The 23,641-nt window shown below is 40.5% G+C and overlaps 1 long non-coding RNA gene across 1 annotated transcript in view; it reads right to left on the bottom strand.

Moving 5' to 3' along the window:
* LOC148052384 (uncharacterized) overlaps positions 1–18,506 on the bottom strand; it is an 81,039-nt gene extending 62,533 nt beyond the window's left edge. The window contains exon 1 of the long non-coding RNA XR_015699317.1: positions 18,368–18,506. This is a non-coding gene — a long non-coding RNA (uncharacterized LOC148052384). The remainder of the gene's footprint in view (positions 1–18,367) is intronic.
* Positions 18,507–23,641: the final 5,135 nt, after the last annotated feature.

Genomic DNA, 23,641 nt, shown 5'->3' with positions numbered 1-23,641 from the left:
TGGATTCAAGTCATAAGTATATTAAAATATCAATCTTCAGAAATCCTACAAGAGGCTGACGAGATAGGGTTGCAAGATTCAGATTTAATAACGCAGAGAAAGTTAGTGACAAAATCTAAATTAGGCGTCTCATTAGGGGTATTTGATGCCCCACACATATATCTGCTTCTTAACACTAAGCAGTGTCCACAAATAAAAATACTACCATAAAAGTCTCCACATGGTCCTTTCTTAAAGTTGGCTTATGTAATTCGTTACTAAATATTCAGGTGATAAATGTCAGAAAAACTGAGTTTAAGGAGAAGTGAATTATTTTGCATGTTGGCCTAATTCACCAAACAATATTAGTTAAACCCAGTGATTCTGGAGTTTTGTTTAGTTGCTGTTGTCATCATAATCTTTAATTTTTTTTTTTTTTAAATATTCAATGCATTTTGGTACTTACAAGCAAACTACCTTCCTCGATAGTTCAATCTTTTGATATTTGATAACAAAGATTTCACGTAGACTGCCTGGCATTTTTGCTCTAAGAATTGTATTGGAAAAAGAAAAAAGTTAAATAAAAAAAGAGAATGCTTTACTTTGCAGTTGTTCTGGATCAGTCCAAGTTTGATGAATCAAGTATCCCAAAAAGTTTCTCTCTCATTTCAGCCTGACTTGTTCCCCTCCACAATTATTGTTTTGACTGTGAAACAAAAATATATTTCCCAGCTGTATTAATCAGATATTGGGGATATTCCATTATTATAGCACAGCTATAGAGACAGTCCTCTCAGGTTTTCTTTTAACAGAAATGAAGTTAAATCAATACTAAGCAAATTTCCCAAAAGTCAGATTCCCCAGAATTACAGTGAGAATGGATGAAAAAGTATTATACCAGGTAACACTGCAGAACACCAGGGCATGTGGGGCATGTTTTCCCATACCAGTTAGAGCTGCCCCTTTGAGCAAATGGGCAACTATACAAAACCTGAAACTTTCAGTGGTAAGTAGAGCACAAGGCGGTGATAAAAGAGGCTATTTTTTCCCCAACACCAGTTTAATCTTGTCTCTTTTTGACACCAGTAGACATATCGGGACTGGTGGGTTGCATGCATTATGATGCTCATCTTTAAACCCTGGACTGAGTCTGCCAGATTGACTGTATTTTCAAAAGGATACCAAAGGGTACCCAGACACAGCCCCAGTGACAAAGCAACATACTATATGTACACAGGATGCGGGACTTCTTGCTTTTCAGTCCTCAACTACTCCCACATAGTTCTTACTCCAAAAAGCCGTACAAATCTTAATCAGGTCATTCAGCAAGCATTAGCCAATATACCAAGACAAGCTGCAAGAGAATACAACCCTATATACTTTTTTTTTTAAATAAGAAACTGCTCATAAAATATTGTTCTTGCTTTCACAAGAATACTTCCATAGAATATAAATTTTCATTTATCTTCAATTCATGCGGCAATAAAATACTACTCCCTCCAGAAAGGCATGCAAGTACATGCTAAAATTTAGCATGTGGGGACATGAATTGAAGCACAAAATAAACACATTTTAAAACTTTGTTCTCAAAAGCCTGATTTAGCTTAATGAAAATAATATTTAACTTATACTTTTTCTTTGAAATTTAAAGTGTCAGTATAGAGGAGTTAAGAAACATATTCAGATGAGTGAACGTCCCAGCACATCTATCAAGGTGGTTTCACTAAACAGACACATGCAAATTAGATAAGAATTAGATAAGGTCTGCAGTATTCACTGTACCTCGAAAGGCAGGATTTATAAAACTTTCAGTATAGACAGTGACAGGAATAGTAAACAAAACAGATTAAGTATTTTGTAAGAAAAAAGTAACTTATTTTCTTTCTGTAGGCAATTCATGTTACAATGTTTATTTTTATGTATTTCTCAGTTTTTGAAAAAAATCTACAGCTACAGTAGGCACTATTTCTTCAGTAAAAGTGGCAAAACAGCCTTGGATATAAATCTCATTTCCAGATGTACACAATTTTCAGACATGGCCGCTCCTGTGCTCTGTGTCAGCAGTCTATGAGTAAAATGAATTTATTGCTTCCCTCATGTCAGGAGTTGAGTAACACCTCCCTGGTTAGCTTGCAGCTTGGAAAGAGAACACTTTTTCCCACTTGGTTAAGCTCTAATCTCCATCAGACACTACCTGCTCATGGAAACTGAGGTCTTATCAGGGAATCTCACATTACTAAATATTACTGAATCATCCCTATAAGGCCAAAAGCCCAAAAAACAGTTGTTGTTGTTCTTGTAGGATGGGATCCTATACGCTCTTTAGTATTATTTTTCATGGGGGTGAAGCCTTTCAAACTTCCACTTATTTCCTTTCTTGCTACAAAAGCATAATTTATAAAGTGAGCTAATTTGCCAATAATATCTCAAAAATTGCTACTGAGCTGCCTGAAGCTCAGCAAGCTCAGAAAATGTAGTCTGAAATTCCCAATAATAAAGATATGGTATTTTATCTTTTCTCTCTGGTTCTCCGATCTGAAGCAAGAGTTCTATAAACAAGGGCAAACAGTCTGGATCACACCTGTTGAAAAGCTGACAGCAAATTTTAGGTTCAGATAATGTATTCCTGCTAAGTTACATCCTTAAATTAGACAAAATTCAATGCAATTTGCAGATTCTCTTGAAGAAATGGCTTATACTGAAATACTCAGAGTTGTACTAAAAATAAAAACTCATTTGGATAAGCACAAACATTTAAAAATACGTAACCCGTAGCAGAGTAGGTTAAAACCACGGCAAACCAAGAAAAAAAAAAACATTTCAAGAAAGTGATCCTTATACACACCAGTCATTTTATCCTGTATTACAATTACCAAGATCATGGCAACTTCGGGCATAACTCTTGTTCACAAGAACAGCAGCTGCGAAGCCAGACATGAAGAGAGAGAAGGAAAGAGACATTTAATGGAAACTCCTTTGTTTTGGGAAAACCTACAGAAGTGCTGAAAAGTCAAAGTATCTTTTTTCCTCCAGACCCCCATTTCTGGTATTGCTGCTGCCTGCCGACTTTGGATCTGAGCTGTAAGTAGAGGAAAAAGAAGACAACGTGCAAGGAAAAGACGACTTTGCTTTTTCCCTGTATGTCGCTGGTTCTTTTACTCCTTTCTTGCTGTTTAAATGTGCGCTATTATGCCAGGCATATCTGACTAAATCCTAAGCACGAGGCACAGAGAATCAAATAGTATAAATCACACAACAAAAACATGCACCACAAAACATATCTAATAAGAGCATATTGCACATATTTAATAAATTACTATATACCTGGAGGTGAATAGGTGTGTACCTGTCACATCCAGGAGATATGTATATGGGAGTTTTACTTCCATATTCAGATATTGCTCAGGAACAGATTGACAGGGAGCACAAAACAAGCTATAACCAACCTTTCCCTTTTATTCTTGGATGCGTCATGTAAGGTGGGAAATGCCCAAACCAGGTAAAAATTGAAAAATTATCATACTTAAAAAGTTTAAATGATTCATTCAATGGCATTTCTGCAACCCTCTGTGTAACTGAACAGCTTTTCTTCCACCTTTCTCCTGAAAAACCCTTAATTGTAACTATTGAAAGGAAATAAATTTCTGGCTATTTTACAAAATATATGTGGTGTTATGTCTCAGCAGTCCGCTCCCATTTAACTCTGCAATACAGCTATAAAATGGTTGATTTGGTTTAGTGCCTTACATCCGAAGTACCTCACACACCACACGAGGCAGCAACCATGAGGGAGGTCCAGATCACAGATAGAAATGCAAAATCTTGAATAAATCCCCTGTAATGAGAAACTTCTGAGGGACTTCACTGGTGTTATTTTGGGAGAGGAGGCAAAGCCACTTTGCAAGCCTGCAGAGAACTTCAGTTCCCATTAGTCCAAAGTGCCACCAGCACCACTTCAGCAAACCATTCATGGGCCAACTGGAAAACAGGGGAAGTATTGGGTTTTTTTTCCCCCTCCTAATCTTTCCCAAGGGATGGTATTTCTTTCCAATTTTCACCCCAGGCACTATGACAAAGCACGGTAAGAGTAAAAAGGATATTTTTCCCATCATAATTCAGCTGCTTGCCTCCTGGCTTACTTTCTTCAGAAGGGCTCATCCCTGCTTCTCCTTCGCCCGCGCAGTGCTCTGCAAACCGACAGCTGTTATCCTTGTGCATCTTTGCAGAGGATCCACTTCAGCCACACAACTAAAATGGGTTAGGCAACTCATTCACACACACATCTCATTATCGACTCGGTCCAAACAAGTTGATAGCCCTGATGCTCATTTACACTAAAGCCAATTAGCCTGAAATTTCATTTACTCTAAACTCACACTATCACCCTGGCAGCATAAAGGGGCTTTAAAATGAGTCACAGTGTAATTCATTCCTCCTTTACGATGCCAGAGAAGCATAAAGTGGCCTAAGTGCAGACAAGATCGTAGCCAAATGACTTCTGCCATTGATTTCGTCAAAGTAGAATTTGACCCGATTTTAGCATTTATCGAACTGAGCTTGAAACCCAGCTCAGCTGCACTGGTATCAGTGAAACTGCCAGTTCAGCTCAGCTAGGGATGTACACCAAGATATCTGAGCATCTCCGGGTGCTTAATTTAAGAGTCTCAACAAGGTGTGCTGGAGAAAAGAGCCAATTTAGAGGGTGGATATGGAACATGTTGCAACTCAAGTCCTTCTATTAGCTCCTAAGATGGACACTAAAACACAGAGGGACCCAGGACACCCAGTTGTTCTTGACCTTAATTTCTTGTCCAGTTTTCAGCTACCATTATTACATTAATATTAAGCAGCTAAGCACTGTGCTTGATATCACAATATTGCAAGCTGCTATATTTTTGAACCTCTATTTTTCATTCCCCTCCTCTTCCTTCCCTGACAGCGACTGGAGCACAAATGAGACCAAGAGGCCTTTGGCAAAGGCAGTTCCATGTCTCTTCTCACTGTACACCTAAATCAGGCCTATGTTGCTCTAAGCTGCAAATGGTTATCACATAGTAAGCAGCAGAGAAATCAGAAGATACTGTCAGTCTTCGTCTATTCCAAAAGCCTGTTGTTAATAGCAATTTTCCCCAATTTTATCTTGTGTCCGCTTGTAGCCCTCTGATACATCAGAAAGTCACTGTTTGAGGGGTTGGGTTGGTTTTTTTTTGCCATTTTTTGGCATCCCAGTTGTCACCATCCTTAGCAACCCCATGGATGGAATAAGCATGAACTAGCCCAGCATTCTCCTAGTTTTGGCTCCTGGGGAGCACAACCAAGGTAGGTAAGTTGGGGGATGGAGCTTTATGGCTACTAAAGGCTATGAGCTCTGCCCAGTTCTACCCACGTGATTCCCCTTTGCTGGGCTTGCAGTCCAACACAGCAAGTTGTGGTTGCCACCCTGTTTGTATAAATTCATAGCCAAAACTGCTTGTAGTCTAGGCACATGCAGTTTTTGTCTTGAGGTTAGAGTGGCTAGACTAAAACTAGATCAAAAATTCTTAGTTCATTTCTGTTGTCTCAGATAGCCCCAAACCACTGATTTTTTTATTTTTTTTTTCAGACTCTTGGTCAGAAACCTGCCTGTGATACTAATCTGTATGTTATAAAGTAAACTCAGTTCAAATGCTCTGGATACAAAATTACATAGAAAGTACCTATCAGTAAGGCGTCTTCCACAAGATATAGTGCCCCACATAATAGCATTTGTCTCTCAGTTTTGTAGCTGGACAACAACTAGATCAGACTGGATGATTCAAACGCATTCTAAAAATAAAGTTACTGTGAATGCTTGCAATGCACTGTCTCCGAGACTGCTGGAGAAAAAGTAACTTTTCATGCATCAGTCCTGCAGACAGTTTAATGAGCAAAGCAGAGCTATCTTCATTTTCAGCATGTATTCAGATCATTCCTCTTTCCTGTTCAACTATTACAGCTGACATATAACATGACTAATCACTATTACCATCTCTGCACAGAATAAGTAGACTGTGTGTGGCTTCTGACTGGACCAGAATAAACATTTTGAATGACATTCAATTAATATCAAGCTCAGTTTCATTAGAGGATATGACATGTATATCCTCTAAAAAATAGTAAGCCTTGGTCAAAAGTGTACTGCTTGCAAACTGAAATCAGTGTCTGAATTGTAGTTGTTCAGAAATCAGTAGCTAATGAAAAATAGTGAGAGTTTTGCTTAATACACATAGTAAAAAAATATTTACTATCTTATCAGAAAAAAAACATAAAATTTTAAGTTTTCCTTACAAACTTCTGTTATTTAAGAAAGAAAAAAAGAAAACAGATTTCCCACCCCACTCCACCCCCCCTTTTAAAAGTCTGGGAAAAAATTTGTTTTATCCACTTCCCAAAGGAAAAAGAACTGTTCATTCATTAAGAAACGTTTTCCATTCATTTGGAAATAAGCTTTCTAAATAGAATTTAAGTAGAGAATTTGCTTTTTATATTAAAAAAAAGAAGTTTTTCATGTTAGATGTTTACTCTTTCCAACCAGTAAAATGAGCTGAAATGATTAGCAGCAGTAGTACACAAATGAGACCTGTCATATACATTCAATCCCTGAAATAATCCTCAACCCAGATCATATTTGACATCTCAACTATGTCATTTTTGTCTTCAGCCTTTTTTTACCGTTTTCCTCATTACAGACTTTTGGAAACAACACACATACCTTAGCCTCTTTTCACACAAACATGCCTCTTAACAGATCCAATTAACCACAAGCTATGCGGGTCACCTCACTTTCATAGAGTCATAGAATCGTTAAGGTTGGAAAAGACCTTTAAGATCATCGAGTCCAACCATTAACCTAGCACTGCCAAGTCCACCACTAAACCACATCCCTAAGCACCACATCTACCCGTCATTTAAATACCTCCAGGGATGGAGACTCAACCACTTCCCTGGGCAGCCTGTTCCAATGCCTGACTACCCTTTCGGTGAACAAGTTTGTCCTAATGTCCAACCTAAACCTGCCCTGGTGCAGCTTGAGGCCATTTCCTCTCATCCTATCGCTTGTTACTTGGGAGAAGAGACCGACCCCCACCTCGCTACAGCCTCCTTTCAGGTAGTTGCAATGATATTTGAGCAATATGAGCAATTTGAGGTAGAGCAATGATATTTGTTTGTGTTATTACAACCAGCATCATATAGCTCCTTTGTAACCTCCAGTTTTTGCTCTCCATACTCCTATTTGAGGGCATTTCAATAACCATTTTTCTAAATCTCATCCTAAAACCTGCCTACATGCATTTCCAGCCAGTTTATAACTGTTAAGTGCCAACATTTTACTTTAATTTAAAAACTCATTCATTTATGCTTTTTTAATCGTGTTCTATAAGCAGCAGTGAAAATGTACAGTTAGGTACAAAAAAATTAGTCTGCTCCAGGTGCAATCTTGCAGCCTGCAAGCCTTACTTGGATAGGTGTGAAATACTGGATGCCTAGAGCCACATACTGTATATGTTCTTGTAGAGGCCTCACCAGTCCTCAGGCACCAGTGCATCCCAAACCCTCATGGAATACCTGTCCTAATTCATCCTCCAGTTGCATTTATCACCATCACATTGGCGTCTAGTGTGCTTCTGTTAGAGCTCCCAACTTAGACCAGCAAATATGTCACCATTCCTGCAGTATGTATGGCTTTGCATTTTGTGCTGCTGAATTTGATCCTATTCTTACTGCCCTCTTCTCCAAGATCATTCATTTCTTGTGTATGAGACCCTTTTCACGATTCAGTCATTCCTTTTAGTTTTGATCTGCCAGGAATTTTCATTAGCCCAAGCAGATTTTTTTGGTGCCAAGCTTATTTCATTACCAAAGGAAGAGAAAAAGGAAAAAAGATATGCTATGCAAATGCAGGGTTAACTTCAGTTTTATCACAGTTTAGTATAAGAATCTCTGTTGAACCCTGGCTTTCTGAGTTTATTTAAGCAGTTATATTGACTCTGTTAAGACAATTCCTTTGAGTACTACAGTGTGTGATGTAGCCCTTAAAAAAAAAAAATGAAAATATGTATCTCTTGAACGTACATTTAGATAGTTTAAACAAAGGTTATATCCTGAAGGGCAACCCCAATCTCTAAGAATCAAAATAATTAGTGGCCTCCCATTTGCAGAAAACTTGTATATACAGTATTAATAAAGGACAAATTACAATGCATATTTTACATGCGCCATTAAACCAGTAGGATTAAGTTTGCACAAAACGTAATTGCTTTTTGATGTGAATACAGCACAAAAAGCCCAATCAGATGCAGCACGCTCTAATTTATGACACAGCCCTAGAATTTTTGGTGATTAGTGTCACAACATCACAAGTCTAATATATTACAGCGTTAAGAGGTACACAGCCCTGTTGTAAATTATTTCACATTTCCCTCCTGTACATCTGAGGTGACAGAATGAAGGTAAATTTCTTCCTGACCATTTAGACAGCTCATTATTTCCCCAGAACGCTCCTGTGCCATCACTAATCTCTGCAATGTATCATCATTCATTTAAAATATCAATTTGCTACAACCAATGTTAAACAGCACATTTTGTTTTCTAATTTTTCAATATTTTTGAGGACAAGTTCTCAGCTCAATTCTCCAAAGTCTGAAAAACTGGAAACCCCCTCAAAATGTGAGGGTGACACACGTTTATGGGCTAGTTTCTCAGGTGATGGAAGTTGGATTTTCTCCATTACTGTATACCTTACACTGGGGATTGGGTTAGCTCTCACTGAAGCGGAGGGACACAAGAGCCACCTTTCTCTTGATATAACCTTAACAAACAATAATCATCTTCATATAATAGGTCAAAGGACTCACTACCCAAAAGCATCTCCCAAACAAACTGTGCAATTCTAGCACACATATTGTGAGCATAATTTCTGGACCTCTCCAGAGGTGAAAACAGAGATTCAGGCATCAGTGAAGAAGGCAAATGAGTGCTACCAAACCAAAGTACCCACAAAGCCACGGAAAGAGTGTCTCTTCAAGGATCCAGAATTAGATCAAGAAGTTGACTTGGGGGGGGGGGAAGAGTCAGGTCTCAAGATTTCCGAGATATTCATGTGGAACATTAAAAAACAAACAAACCAACCAAGCAACCAACCAAGCTAACCAGAAATAGCTGTTTATGAAACACCATTCTGTATCAATTCAAGATTGCAATTAAATCAGCGGGGATCTTCCCAATGATGTTGATGGGAATGGAAACATTTTTCTCCTCCCTTTTATCATCAAGGGAGGAGGAAGAAGAGTAGCCAGTCTGAGAAAGTGGCATTCAATTAGTTGCATTTCTAATATTAAAATAGCGCACTGTCTGCATAACAGCAGATCACATCACAGCAACTCATATAAATGAAATTATTGGAAGGATAAAAAGACAAAAATACAAGACAATAACTCAGCATGTCAGTCAGGAAAGGGCAACACATTAACAAACCAGTCTTGGCAGCTAGAAATGCCATGAAAATAATATTTTTTTAAATAAATTAACAGAGTAGGGCTAAATACCTATAGACACTATAGCTGGGGCAGGGTGGGGGGACAGGACATAGGTGTATTTTCAAGTATTTAAAAAAAGAAAGAAGAAACCACATGCATTCACTAGATTGTAAGTCTATGTCACCAATAATAGTTATGTCACTAGTTACCTACGCACTTCTCAGCACCCAGTTCTGGTATTGTACCTCATATAGTAAAGACAAGAAAAAGCCACTGAGAAAGTGATTGGAATCTCATGAAAAACCAAAGCTGCATTGCAGCAACAGCTGTCCTACTGAAGCGGCAGAAAGTTACGCGACACATAAGGGGATCGTTGGTCTTGAAAAGTCCTAGAGGTCAATTTTCAACAAACTCATGCCACTGGTTAACCTGTTGGGTAGCTGTTCACACTAGAAAAAGCTTTTTGTTCCCAAGGGGCAGTAGCAGAGCCCATGCCACAGCCAGTGGACTCACGCTGGTATCAGGGAGTCCTGGATCAGGCCCTAGAGCACAAGAGGCATTTTCACTGTAAACAAACTGCATCACATCGTATCCATCTGAAATTTAAATTTCAGACTCCTTCCTTTAAAAAGGGGATTCTTCAGTTACCCAGCATCTGAGCACTGTATTTCTGTACTGAGGAGCATTGCACATACAGTTTGGTACATGAGATACTTGAGTTCCCAGTGACATGTAGGGAACAAGTCTTCAGGTATCACCATGACTGCAGCAGTAACCAAATCATCACAAAACGGTACCAACAGTTTGCGGGATCAGCCCTCTCTATCAGTAGCACAAGCTCTTTTCAAGAGGAACGCCTGGCAGACCAACGATGACGCTTGGGGTTGCGCTAGGGAGGGCAGGACAGGACAGATGAAGCTGACAGTATCAACCAGCGAGTTCTGCTCAAACAGGAGGGCAGGTTTGCACAGCCGCATTGAGAAAACACAGGACTGTTGCACAAATGACAACTTAAGACAAAAGGGCAAAAATAAGAGTTGAAAATCAACATCAGTGCAGCTTGGACTGGATCCTGGGAAAGGTGCAGCTTTTGTCAAAGAAAACTGTTTTGACCCTCGTTGGTTCAGGTCTTTTTATGTGCTTGTGGGGAAGGCTGATAAGATACTGTGTATGAAAACACACAACAAAGATTTGCACTGGCTTGCTGCAGCACCAAGTGTCTCTGCAGACAGAAAACTAAACTAACATCTTTACTAAGCATTTGTATAACAATAACAAAAAAAAAAAAAAGAATAAACCGCAGTCTTATTGAGGCAAATAAGGGACCATGAAGAAAGAAAATAAGCAATCAGGGTCAGAGTAACTGAGCCTGTGCAGGAGTCCTGGAGATTGCTATGTGGGAAGAGAAATGTTAAAATATCAAAGCCACCACAAAAGCAGTCCGAGAGCTCAGGGCCCAAGCCACACTCAGCACTGCCACAATTTTAAATATCAACTACAACCAGCAAAGACAACAAAGCCTCCAAATAAGCCATTGCCAGAAAAAGATTTCTTCTGTTTTCCCATCTGCAGTAGAATCGAGGTCAGGTGGGACCATCACGTTCACACAAAGATAACCTCATAAGTAACTTCGTAAAGCAAAGGATGCAACAGGCAGCTGCAAACTAGCTCAAACACCAAGTTGTGCAAGAAAAATGTTTTAAAGACAGACGTGGCAAACAACTTCCCCATGTCCTCTGCTGGAAGGAATTCAGGAGAATAGCAATGATTTGCAAGTTTAACTAGTAGACAAATTATAAATATTCAGAAGTATGCATTATGTAACATTTGCCTTTTATCATTTGAAGAACGGTGATTGCCTGGGAAAGGAGGCAGCAGGATTGGCACAGTACCTGGGAGAGGTGCTGCAGAGGTACGTAAAAATTATGTATTCAACTAAGGAAGGACCTCTACGCTTCTGGAACCCCAAGTGGTTTTTTTTTTTTTTTTTTTTTTTTTTTTTAAACATCTTCTTCATTACACACCAAGTTAAGTTTATCTAAACTTCTACCATCTCCCTTTTTCCCAAGAATCACTACTGTTCTTCGCAGTCCAAATTCAATTGTCAGTTTGTCCAGCAACATAACTGTGACCGCACCAGCATTTCTCAGCATAACTAGGAGCAAAATTTTGTTCAAAAGAAAAAGACAAAGCTGTTTACAGAAGATTTCTTTACACATTCCAATTCAATTTTTCTAAATTTAGAAATATCAAGAGAATTTTCTGACTGAAACTTGAGGCCTCTGCTTACAAGTGCATTCACTTAGTCATCTCCCAGTGCCAAATGCTGAGCCCTAATTCCCAAGCACTTTCATAGCATTTCCCCCACCCCACCCCCCCACTGCAATCCTGCGTGCAAAATAAGCTGCTTGGCCTGATGTACGGTTACTGATCAGGCAAACATGAGGTGAACCCTCACCTGGAAGAGCAGCTACTGCCCCATACAGCTGAGAGGGACAGCGATGCTGCATGGGGCCATCGAGTCCATTCAGGGACACCTCCCCAGGCTACAGCCTCAGCTCTGGGATTCATGTCAGCTGGCCTCAGACACACACTGCCTCAAAGGGCATAAAGCAGGGAACAGCCATTCTGTGCATTTCCCAGTATTTAATAGAAGTGCTTAAACAGTTCAAAATAATTCCTATTGAGAGAAAATGGTGTTTTTCATTAATCAGCCAATTCAGCTCATTGAAGAGAGTCATACTCTTGAACTGCACGGGCTTGAGGACACAATTGCACAATGAGGGCAACTGAGGGGCTGACCCAGCTTTGCCCAAAATCTGCTTAATTCAGTGGAAACTAGGGCAACTTCTGTGCCAGAGATAGTATCACTTTCTGTTTAGGAACATCTTTTCTCTCAGGATCTCCACCCAAAGAAATTTAGTTTTAATCCTCCCTTTTCGATGCAACAAAGGAAAAGCTGCCAGCTCACGAACACCTAAACAACATTCTTCAGCGCAGAGCATTCACTTATTCATCAGCCTCTGGGCAGCATAAGAATTATGCCATCTGACTGCTTTCAAATTGGATTCATAATTTTCCTGCAAGAGACATCACATGTTTCTCGATACTGGATGTGGCAGATAGAGTGAAGACATTTTGTAAAATTGACCAACTTTTTTTTTTTATTGGCACACAGTATAATCAGCCTACTCACACATCAGGCAGAACTTCTATTAGGCAGAGCTTTGCAGGCTTTCACAACACCTTCAGAAAAGAAATGTGTCTATCAAGAGCAGCGACAACGTATGTCTGCTTTAAGCCATGAAGTCCCTGAAAGGCTCGATGGGTACAAAGGCACGTAGCACCACCTGCTAAATGCTAGAGCAATGCAAAATTTCTGCTCCAAGCCCAGGCACAAAAGGGTTCTTTGTATTGCACCCACCCTGGGTGAAGCACAGAAGAGGAAAAGGATGACCATGATTTTCAGCTTTTAAATATATTCCTAGGCCTTGTGTAAAGAATTCAGCCTAGAAGAGTTCAACAGAAGAGGCTATTCATCCAAGGTTATACAAAGAGGTTAATCAATTTCAGCACTCTCATAGGTTTTAATTCCTTATACCAAATAACTGTTCAAGCCATGAACAGTTTCACCAATGTTACTGAGTCAATATGTGAGGGAGGGCATTCATTATGACTTAAGTTATCAAAGTCAGGACCTTAAACTCCTGTAGGTTTGTTTAATTTCACTGACAGGGTAAAGAATTAAATTAGTTAACGCAACCTGCCTGTTGAAGATCCATTACAGATTTTAATTAAAAGTGAGGAGACCATAGAAACTGTTTTACCTATGCTACCCTTGTCTGATTGAAAATTCCTCCTAGACAGAAAACCTTAATTCTCTTGGATAGCATTATTCCGAGTTGAGCTTTCTTTTTCCTGAGCAATTGCTTTAGCCGTCTACAAAGTTCTCCTTCCCGGAGAGTGCTCATAGGCACCATCGTAAATACACAGACTCTTTTGGCTGGTCAAGGTCAACGCATAGCTAATGGATTTTCTTGGGAAGGTGTGCCGAATCCTGTTGTGAAGAAAGCAAGAACAACTATTGCCCAAATCAATTCTGACTGAACAGATGAAGCTTAGTTTAAAAAATTTATTCTAGATATGAGAAAATTGTCACATAGCACCTTGTTGCGTAGATTTCCTTTACTCACATCGGGCTGCTCAGGTAATCCCCCTGCAGTAAGCCATGGTTCATATTTATTAGGTCTAAATAAACCATCCAGTGTATTGACCTAACCTGCATAATTGATGGAAAAAAGTCATACCAAGTTTTCCTATTTGAATTCTATTCAAATTCATAAATGCTATTTACAAATGTAAACCTTAGCTGTTTAGGAAATATCAGAACATCGAACAGATGTTATAAACTTTAAATGGGCAGATTTTCCACATTGATTATGCATTGAAATATTCAATAATCAGCTGCACGGTGTAATATGCACTGTATCTTCCAGGCCAGAAATAGCTGATGGCAACTATTATAAGCAATCTTGTTTTCAAAGGGGGAAAATTAGAACAAAGGGAAGTAAGCTGGAACAAATCACATCTGCTCTGCTTCCCTGTAAGAACGTGCACTGGGGCAACGGAGAAAGGAAAACCGCGACCAAGGAGCTAGGGTTAGCTTTTAATAAAGTGTAAGTTCAAAGCCCAGAAGAAAGTATTTACTGAGCAGCAGAAACACTTTGCCAGCGGGTATCAGCAAGCTGAGAGGAAGCAGCAGAACAAGCTAGAGGGCTTCTACAACGAGCGAGCAGCAGGATTCCCTGCTACCAGAGCGGGGGAACTGTGCACAGATACCTCATTTTGGCCATATCTCCTGCACTTTGTCAATGACTAAAGACCATTTAGTTCATAAAATCCTCTGCAAAAGCTCTGTTTTCTTTTCTTCAATTGTTATACATCCCAAAAAAATAGAAATATAAAGTGTAGTAATCGGGAGCTGAAACTCTGCCAAGAGCAGGGCTGAGTGATAGCCAAGTCCTGGAGATCGATACTCCCGCTGCAGGTGCCATTGCCGAGCTGTCACACCAGGGAGAGCAAGCATCAATCTGCGCCCAGCAAACCTGCCTGCGGAGCTGCAGACAGAGATTATGACTAGACCCATGACAGCTCAAGAAAGAAAAAAAAAAAACAAAACAAAACAAGAAAACGGTCACACAGCTCCAAAACGCAAGTTTCAATGCAGTTGTTCACAATCAGATACTCAGCTGGGACTGCGAAGGACAGGGCATACAGGTTTTAAATAAGCTCCTTGCTACATTGAAACACTTGAACCATATTGTGTGAAACACTAAGTTTGAGATACTAAAATAGACGGGCACTTTTTTTTCTTAAAAAAAAAAAAAAACAACACACTCAAACCTACAGGATTGAGCCTTTAAACCTCAGGCTGGCACCTAACAGAGCAGCTCTCCTGCTGCAGAGCTACTGGAAACAGCCTGCCCCCCTCATTAAGACATTTAATTTAGGTACCTAAACATGCATTTAGATATCTACCTTTGGGCCCTAACCTCCCCGAGATATAAAAATGAGTAAGTTGGATTTCAAAGGAAATCTGCTACATTTAAGCTGAAAAGAACAGCAAACGGCAGCTGGATGTGAAGGACGAAGCCTGGTATGCCTTAGGGCAGGGCTTGCAAGAGCAGTGTTGACAGACCCTCAGGAAAAGCAGCATTAATAGGGGCTGATAGAGCATCCTGTAAGAAACAGTCCTTATCCAATGACATCTTTTTATTTACTAGTGGAGTCTATGTCCCCTGCATATGTTACTATATACAGCAACCTTTAAAGCATATGCACAGCCTTTGACCAGATGCACTGAGAGGAAAGACAGCAACAGGCTAAATCAGAAAAAAAACCCCACAATATTTCCATGTAAAGAAGATGAATTCATTAAACATCAGAGTACAGTAACAGCATTCCTAGACTGAAATGTTAGGGAGAAGATATTAGACCCTTATTCTGCCCAAATTAGTTTGCTCAGCATATCTAAATTCCGAGTTCTTAAAAAAAAAAATTCTATGGAAGTGCAAAGATAATGCTTCAAGATAGTTTTTTTTTTTGTTATTAAATGGATCTGTCCTTTTTATCTATCCCTCTAAGAGAAGTAGATACTTCGTATCTTGCATAGTATTCATATTTTGTTCTGCAACTTCAGTTGCAAGAACAGAATGCCCCCCTAAACCACAGCTGATAATAATTAATTGAACACAGGAGGATTAATCTCCTGACACCTTAAAAAAAGAGAAGGTGGGAGCACTGTCCATTTATGAAGGGGAGCAGTGTCAGAGGAAAGGCTGTATGGAACAGGCTCCGGTCAATGCCAGACTTAGTGCAATTGCTACAAGAGGGTCAAGTAATAAAAGCCACTTAAAATATTTTATTCATTTTGTGTCCCACAGTTCTTTACAACTCTTAAGCACATGCACTGGGATCCAGACAAATCACAACTGCGGGATGCCCAGCTGCACAGGTTGCCTGTAATGCTTTGGGTTGATTGTTAAAGGATTGTAGCCCTCACAGCTTGTGCAGTTATCTCCAAAACTACACAGCTGAAGAACATTTCAGTTCCTGGAGAAAACGCTGTTTCTAAGGCTCACTCACCTTGAAATGAATAAGCAAATCAAGTTCCACACTGAGGCAACTTTCTGGAGGACAGGTGTGAGAAATGCAGTTTATTGCACCTAACAAGTGTTCTGGTAAATTGTTGTAATTGCTGCTTAGTCAAGTCAGTGCTGAAGTGGCAAGGGAGTCACAGAAGTCTGAGTCTGACTTGTTATTTCTTCATTAGCACCTTAATATTTAGTACAACACAACTCCTCTGCCGATAGTTCACAATGAAAACGCAGATTTGATTTAAACCCCATTGCACACTCAAATTCAGTTACAGGATTTGTTCACCGACACCTCACGCTTACACCATCTTCTGCCCAGGCACAGCAGCTCAGGTCTGCACAGCGTTATAAATGCCAGCCTACCACTAACATGACAGTGCTCTGTGAGCTTTGCATCTCTTTGAAGAGATGAAACACAAAACACCTGCTACAAGACATTTCTGGGGCAGAGTCCCTAAAAAGTCCTAGCAGATCCTCAGCACCCCATAGCACACAGGTATTGAGGAGTACAAGCACAGCAGCCTCACAGAGAATCCAGCCCCAAATGCCTTGCTATTGCCTTAGAGTGGCATTTGTCCTCTCGGATCGTACCAGGGTGGGGGGACATGGTGGGTGGTTTCCTCCTTTGCCAGTGATATTCCAGCTGTTAAATCCTGTGTTATGTTTTGTTTATTTTGTCTTGCTTATTCAGACTTGAATGACGGTACAAACAAAGCTACTGTAGAGGGAACCGTAATACGATGAAAACTTACAGTGGGTTATACAAAAGTCAGGAGTTGTTTTCACGTGCTGCAATGCAAAAATTACATTTTTGGCTACAAGTAACCTGTCCTTGTACTGAAAATGTTATTTGAAAAAAAAAAAAAAAACAAACAAAAAAACCCAACAACTTTCATCATTAGCCATTTCTATTGCAATAAAATCTTGGAAGATATAGTAATACTCAACAAAAGTCTTTAGTTAAAGCAAAGATGAAATAACTGTGGAAAAAAGGAGAAAAGGCAGAAGTCTGGCCTCAATTATTTTATAGTTTCTGTCAATAGAAGTAAGAAATCCTGTGGGATGACAGAAAGCAGTAGGTGATTTAAAGGGTGTAATATCTCTTATTTTGTCCAAGAAAAGATTTTTATTAGTTTTGCTATTGAGTGATTTTTAGAAGTGAGAGGAAAGGAACAGAAATGAATCGATGCAATAATTCTAAAAGAAAAGTCAAGTTTAATAACAAGCAGATGTAACGTATGAACAGATACAAGAACAGCCTTCAGGATGATAGTTCTGTGTCAGCTTTTGACAAGATGTGGTTGGAAGATTATATATTGCATTTTGCATCAGTTTTTGTTAAGTGGTTACAGCAAAATTGTGTAGTTCTCCCCGTCTCTTTCTAGTATGCCACTGTTAGGTGAAAGTGGCGCTTTTATTTTTTTTTTTTTTTTTTAAACTTAACTGTGCTAAAATGTAACATTATACCTGGGGAAACATCAGCCTCTCCACTGCTTTTACTTACAATAACCAAAAAGAGAAAGGCAGATTAAGACAAGCCAAAAGCAGTAACTATTCACACAAATAAGACATAGGACTTAACACAACAAAATACATTAGTGTGCTACTGCTACACACAAGTCAATAGAAAAATTTAAGTGCTACCTTTATAGGTCACTTGCCCAGAGTCAGTCCCCCTTATTCTACCTATTTCCTTACTCTTTTCTTTGTTCACTTGATGTGTAAACTACAGCTTGGACTCCTTGTCAGGGGAACAGGGGAGGAATAAGTAGATACAAGAGCAGAGACAGAGGGGAGAACATGCTGTTGCTGTATCTCAAAACTAGCAATTCAAATGGCACAGAAATTCACAAAGATATTCCCAAACTCCATTTGGTTAGATTAGATCCAAAGATCACAGGATTTTTCCAACCTTCTTAACTGAATCCAGACTCCCATTATACAGCCTGGAAGTTCCCTATCTCCTGGGCCTCTTGGCTCAGTAGTTTTCTTCACAACTTATTTGCTTATTATATAGTTGTGAGCTGTTTTGGCATCCCTGATAAAGCACTTCGTTCCAGTAAGCTAAGCTTTGTATCTCATTTGTCCCTGCATGAGAGCTTTTGGCTCTCCTTAGATAGGCTCTACATGGTCTTACAATTAAATCACTAACAAATATACAACCTACTTTAATCCACTTTTACGGTGCAGAAATACAAATAAGCACCAAGAAAAACATTTCACAAATAGACAAAGTACCTCTGCATAAGCTTATAACATCCAGTAGAAGACACACCCTTCACCTTGTAGCAGGCAGCTCAGCAAGCAGCATCCTTTACCTCTACTTATCAAAGGGGAGCAGCAACAGATCTTAGAAAGCACTTTGGGTCAGCTCCTACTCGCATCTCAAATACCACTCCTCTAAACCCGACCACTTTCTATGCACACCCCCCTCCAAACCTCCTCTCCTACCAGGAGCCTGGGCCACCTCCTCCGCCCCCCTCCACAAGGTGCAGGTGATACCAGTTTTCCAAGGCACCCAGTAATTAGCATTAAGGGGTCCCAGCTGCCTCTGGGGCTGGACATTAGGGTCTTCTCACATGCTCACGTTATTATATGTTTAATCTAGGAGTACAATGTATTCCTACAGCATCAGATACATGTTATCTGATGCATTACGCATCCCCCCTGAGCAACTGTCCCTGTCACAAACAAACGAAATAAGCTGTGCTGCTTAATACTTTTAGTTGAACTCAGCAAATACCTTGGATCCCACAAAGTTATTGTGAAACACTACAGAGCAAGTCCTTCAGATTCAAATACTTCACTGATAAGTCTTCTAAATAAAGGATAGTGGAAAAAGAGCTATGCAGGAAATATTATCTGCACTTAGCAAGTAGAAGAAGAGGATGTAACCAAAAGGAACATAGTTCATCTGCTTACAAAAAAAGACTCATCACATGATAGGCAAGCACCATCTCACTGAAAGGTGAGTTGGCTAGCAAGTCCTGCTCAACTAAAAAGGAAACCATCTCAGCCTATAAATACTAAATGATCAAGACTTCTGGTTTATGTGGAAGATAGTGGATTAAATGGCACACACAGGCCTGGTTTGAAATTTTTCATGCAGAAGAAAAACAATGAGTGCCTAAGCCCTTTACATAATATAAAATAACATGGCATAAGCATCTGTCACTCACTACAAGATGCCGCAGGTATTTCCCATGACTGAGAGCACAGCAGCGCGTGTGCAATGCAGTGGGCATGGTGACCCAGTGGGGCTGCATTTCATGCCGGTTACCTGGACATCCCAAAGCTGCTGACCAGTCTGAACCAGAGTGGTAGAACCAGTAACTTCCTTCCCTTTCCATCTCATATTTGTGCGCTTAACAGTGTACTGTCATCAACAAAGTGTATCTTCATGCCTACCGTACATGAGGATAGAAAGATTTACCGATGTGCTTGAAAGCAGGAGTTTAAATTGAAGTTTTACAGCAGGTGATGGGCAGAAGTTCCTTGCCCTTTTCTCCTCTGTGTGCTTGGAATTGATATCCCTTAATTTCATGCATTTGGGAAAAAAAAAATGTAATTAATAGTCTCTAGACGGTGTGTATTTTGGAGCATTTAATACGCCTAGAGAAGCATCGTTGGCTATTCTTGTTGAGCAAGCACTACTCTCTCAGCTCTCCTGAGCAACGTGCCGGTATTGCCAGCCCGAAGAGTTCAACAATCCTAAGCCGGAAGCTTCAGAACTGTGAGCTTTCAATTAAAAATTACAATTTTTTACTCGTTGCTTTCTGATTCTTATTTTCATCTTCAAGGTTCAGTCAATGCTTACTTGCAAGTTTCTTCTTCACAATCCCAAGAGATTAACAGAAGCTGAAATTCTCATATAATTGCCAAGAACTGGAAACTGAGACCTAAAGCAGAACACTAAATACTGTAACAAAGACAGAACTTGTGCAGTCTGAGCAATTCATGTTCCCAAAACAGGCTTATGACTAAGCTTTCGGAAGTTCTAAATGATTCAAAATTCACAGCTAACACAGGTGTCTCAAAGCTACTCCCAGGCTTCTCATTTTTGCTGCAGGGTTTGAGATCCCCACTGAACATAACTGGGAATTTGTATGGTGATTTCTGTGGAGCTGTGTTGATTGACACCAGAAGCTGATCTTAAAGTTCACCAGAAAGAGAGGCTATCTTCAGTAAAACTTCTGTTCAGAGCTAATAAGAATCTTGGAAGTGCCCATTTTTACCCATAGAGCAGGATCTAAATACATCTGCACCTTGACCCTGCTTGTCTTGAAATGTCTGAGCTTCCTTTGATAATATCAAGTTCCAGCACTTCAGAAATATATTTCTCAGTCTTTCTGGGTTCCTGCTTTTGGTGACAAGCTTTTTCCTTTGATCTTTGTGTAAGAGTTTTCTCTGGCATGCTCTTTGCTTCCACCTTTTTCTGGTCTACTTCCAAAAACTGAACATTTTTAGTTCTCCCATTAGATTTTAGCTTTTGTGTATTTTGCTTTATTGGAACTGGCAACATGGTGCTATTTAAATGCAGCTCCATCTGTCAGAGTCAAGTCCTGCATGTAGGGTGTCATGTTTGATTTCATGTTATCATTTGTTGTGTAGTCAGAGCTAAAGAAAAAAAATGTTTATTATAAAACAGTTACTTTTATAAATTCCTTTGAGAGCTCCTTTACTGTTGTTGCGGGACCTACTTGTGTCCTTATGAATACAGCCCCTTCTACACTGCCAGAGAGAAAACAGAAGGGGTGTGCTCAGTCTGGCTTTGTTCGCTGGCTTTCCCTCTTCTGCTCTCCACATTGACTGTACGTCCTAGGCATGTACGTGAATTTTATGCCAGCATTAAAGCTGATGGAAAACACTGTAGGCCTAAAATAAAGCTGATATTTTGGAGACTGAGTTTTCAGATTTGAAAATGAATGTACTTATCTTTCATCACTCAGCTCCAGAGCTTTTGTCTGGTATGAGGTTACATCTGACATTGGAAGAGATATGGTGGACTTTTATCCCAGCATGATAACAGTTGTACTTCACAGTCAGTGCTTCCCAGCCAAAAGGGGACTAGATGGGAAGAAATGCCTAATACAAACATCATTTACTGGAGCCTGGTGCAGCTATCAAATAGATCTGGTGAACACAATTATTTCCTTCCCAGTCTCCTAGACTGACATTGCTTCTTCTGCTCCTTTTTCTTCTCAAAAAGACATAACCTCCAAAAACCTCGAAAATATGATGCTGGCTATGGTCCAGAGATATTTATGACAGCTTATATAGAAGCCTTTGCAACCCATTAGAGTGCTTATCTTCTCTTTTCCATTCACAAACAATATGCACATCTCACCTTGCAGGTCTCGCTAATCACATTTGCTTGGGAAAAGCACTGCATGCATGTTTTAATTTTGCTTTATTTTTGGCACTGCATCAACAGTGTTTTTCTTCAGCGATCTAAAGATGGCTATTCAGGTGTAAGAGGTTTCCTGAGTTTCTCCCTTCTCCCTTAAGCAGTTCTCCTTAAGCAGCATTAATGCTTCTAGCCTGAAAATTTCTAAAGAAAGATAAACCTGCAATATATACTGCCTGTACAGCTTCACCAAAGGCAATGGTGTCCCGAGGCGGAAAGCATGGCCAGCTTTTCTCACGCCCTCCCACTTTCAGAAACACCGCAGCGGAGAGCGATCAAGTGCTGACAGACAATCCACGTTGCAACAGCAAGAGATCAAGCCGTGGAAGCACTTCACAAGGGGCAGTCAGGTGTTTCCTCTTATATTTCCTCTTATCTTTCCTACCTGAAAGGAAGTGGTAGTGAAGTGGGGGTTGGTCTCTTCTCCCAGGTAGCAAGCAACAGGATGAGAAGAAATGGCCTCAAGTTGTGCCAGGGGAGATTTAGATTGGATATTAGGAAAAACTTATTCACAGAGAGAGTGGTTAGGCGTTGGAACAGACTGCCCAGGGAAGTGGTGCAATCACAGTCCCTGGAAGTATTCAAAGAACGTGTGGATGTGGTGCTTAGGGACATGGTTTAGAGGTGGACCTGCCAGTCAAGTTAACGGTTGGACTCAATGATCTCAGAGGTCTTTTCCAACCTTAATGATTCTGTGATTCTATGATTCTCTATTAGGACGGGCTCAAGTGCTGCGAGAGAGGCTGTTACCTTATGGAGGATCCAACAGCATGGGAGTAAATGGCACTAAAAGGGGTGACAATCTCACTGGGGCTTTCTGCTAGCAGCCATGAAGAAAGGCAGGGCAGCTTTCCTGCCATGAGCACCCAGCAGACCTTGTTCAGAGGGGCCGTGAAAGAAAGCTGTAAATGTCAACACAGGGAAGCGTGCTGCAGCCGGAGGGCTGGGAGGGCTGAGCTGCAGCCTTGCTGCAACCCTTGCAGATGGCCATGCCGCCAGCTGGCCTGGGCGCCTGCTTCAGCCACGCGAGCCCAGCCTGGCTTTCCACTTTTAACAGCAAACAGCTGGGGAAAGGCCACGTCTTAAACAACCAGAGCTCCTCTGCTCAGTAAATGTGAGGCATAAATTTGAGGGCTTACACCAAGACTGGCACAGCTCACCCAGCGCTAGGCTGGTATCGTAAGATCTGTGCTTTTAGTGCAAATAAAGTACCGCACCAGGGGGAGGAATCAGTTAAGCCCTCTGCTATTACCTCTGTTGTCATTGTAAGCGCTTTTCCAGGTTGTGCTGCTGGAAGCAGCTATTTCAATTCATCCACAAATTTTTCTAGGGCAGGTATGGCCAGGTTCTCCGCTTTCGATGGAATGTAAACCACCAAAGCAGATGGACAGAGTGGCCAGAATATAGGGCATGCACAGAAACTCTTATTAATGGCTGTATTGAACTGGAGGTTTGGAGAGCACTGGTGTGCCAGATGTTGTGCAAATAGCACAAAGAAATTATGTTCACAATATAAAATAAGAAGCAAAATTTCAAATGGATAGCTCCTATCTTCACATGTAACCAGTGCTCCTATTTAAGCCTCCAGATTAGAGCAATCCAAGCCTGACCTATTGCACCAGAGTTACGCTAGCACTGGCCTTGCCCAGGAAGGCTGCTGGGGTTCCTGGGACCGTATTTTCTGGCCTAGCAAGTTAATCCACAGCCACCTTCCTCCTTGGTTAGTTAGTGGCTGTCCTGCACACATGGAAGGAATTGTGGACAGCTGGAAAGCCCTCACCCTGCAGCGAGCAGCTACCAGAACCGCATTGGTTACAGCCTGCAATGGCCCCATAGCCCGAGCCTGGCCTGCAGTGATTCCTGTTTCTAAAAACAAAAGGAGACAACAGCAAACTCTGGGTCATGTACAGCTCCTGCAATAAGCACTCAAGCTGATAGCACAACACTGGAATTAAAGAGATCTTTTGTTTTGTTTGCCTTCCTAGTATTTCCAGCTGCAAACATCAAAGGCTGACTCACGCACAGACCACAAGGAGGTTTAAGTACCGGGATATGCTAGAACAGCTGCTGCCTGATCAGGAGAACCATCTTGCAGGGCCATTGTC

This window comes from Nipponia nippon, unplaced genomic scaffold, assembly GCF_047370975.1.
Source record: "Nipponia nippon isolate SJK-2023a ecotype South Korea unplaced genomic scaffold, ASM4737097v1 scaffold_5, whole genome shotgun sequence".
Taxonomy (NCBI): Eukaryota; Metazoa; Chordata; class Aves; order Pelecaniformes; family Threskiornithidae; genus Nipponia; species Nipponia nippon.
This window is presented reverse-complemented; position numbering and strand designations above follow the sequence as displayed.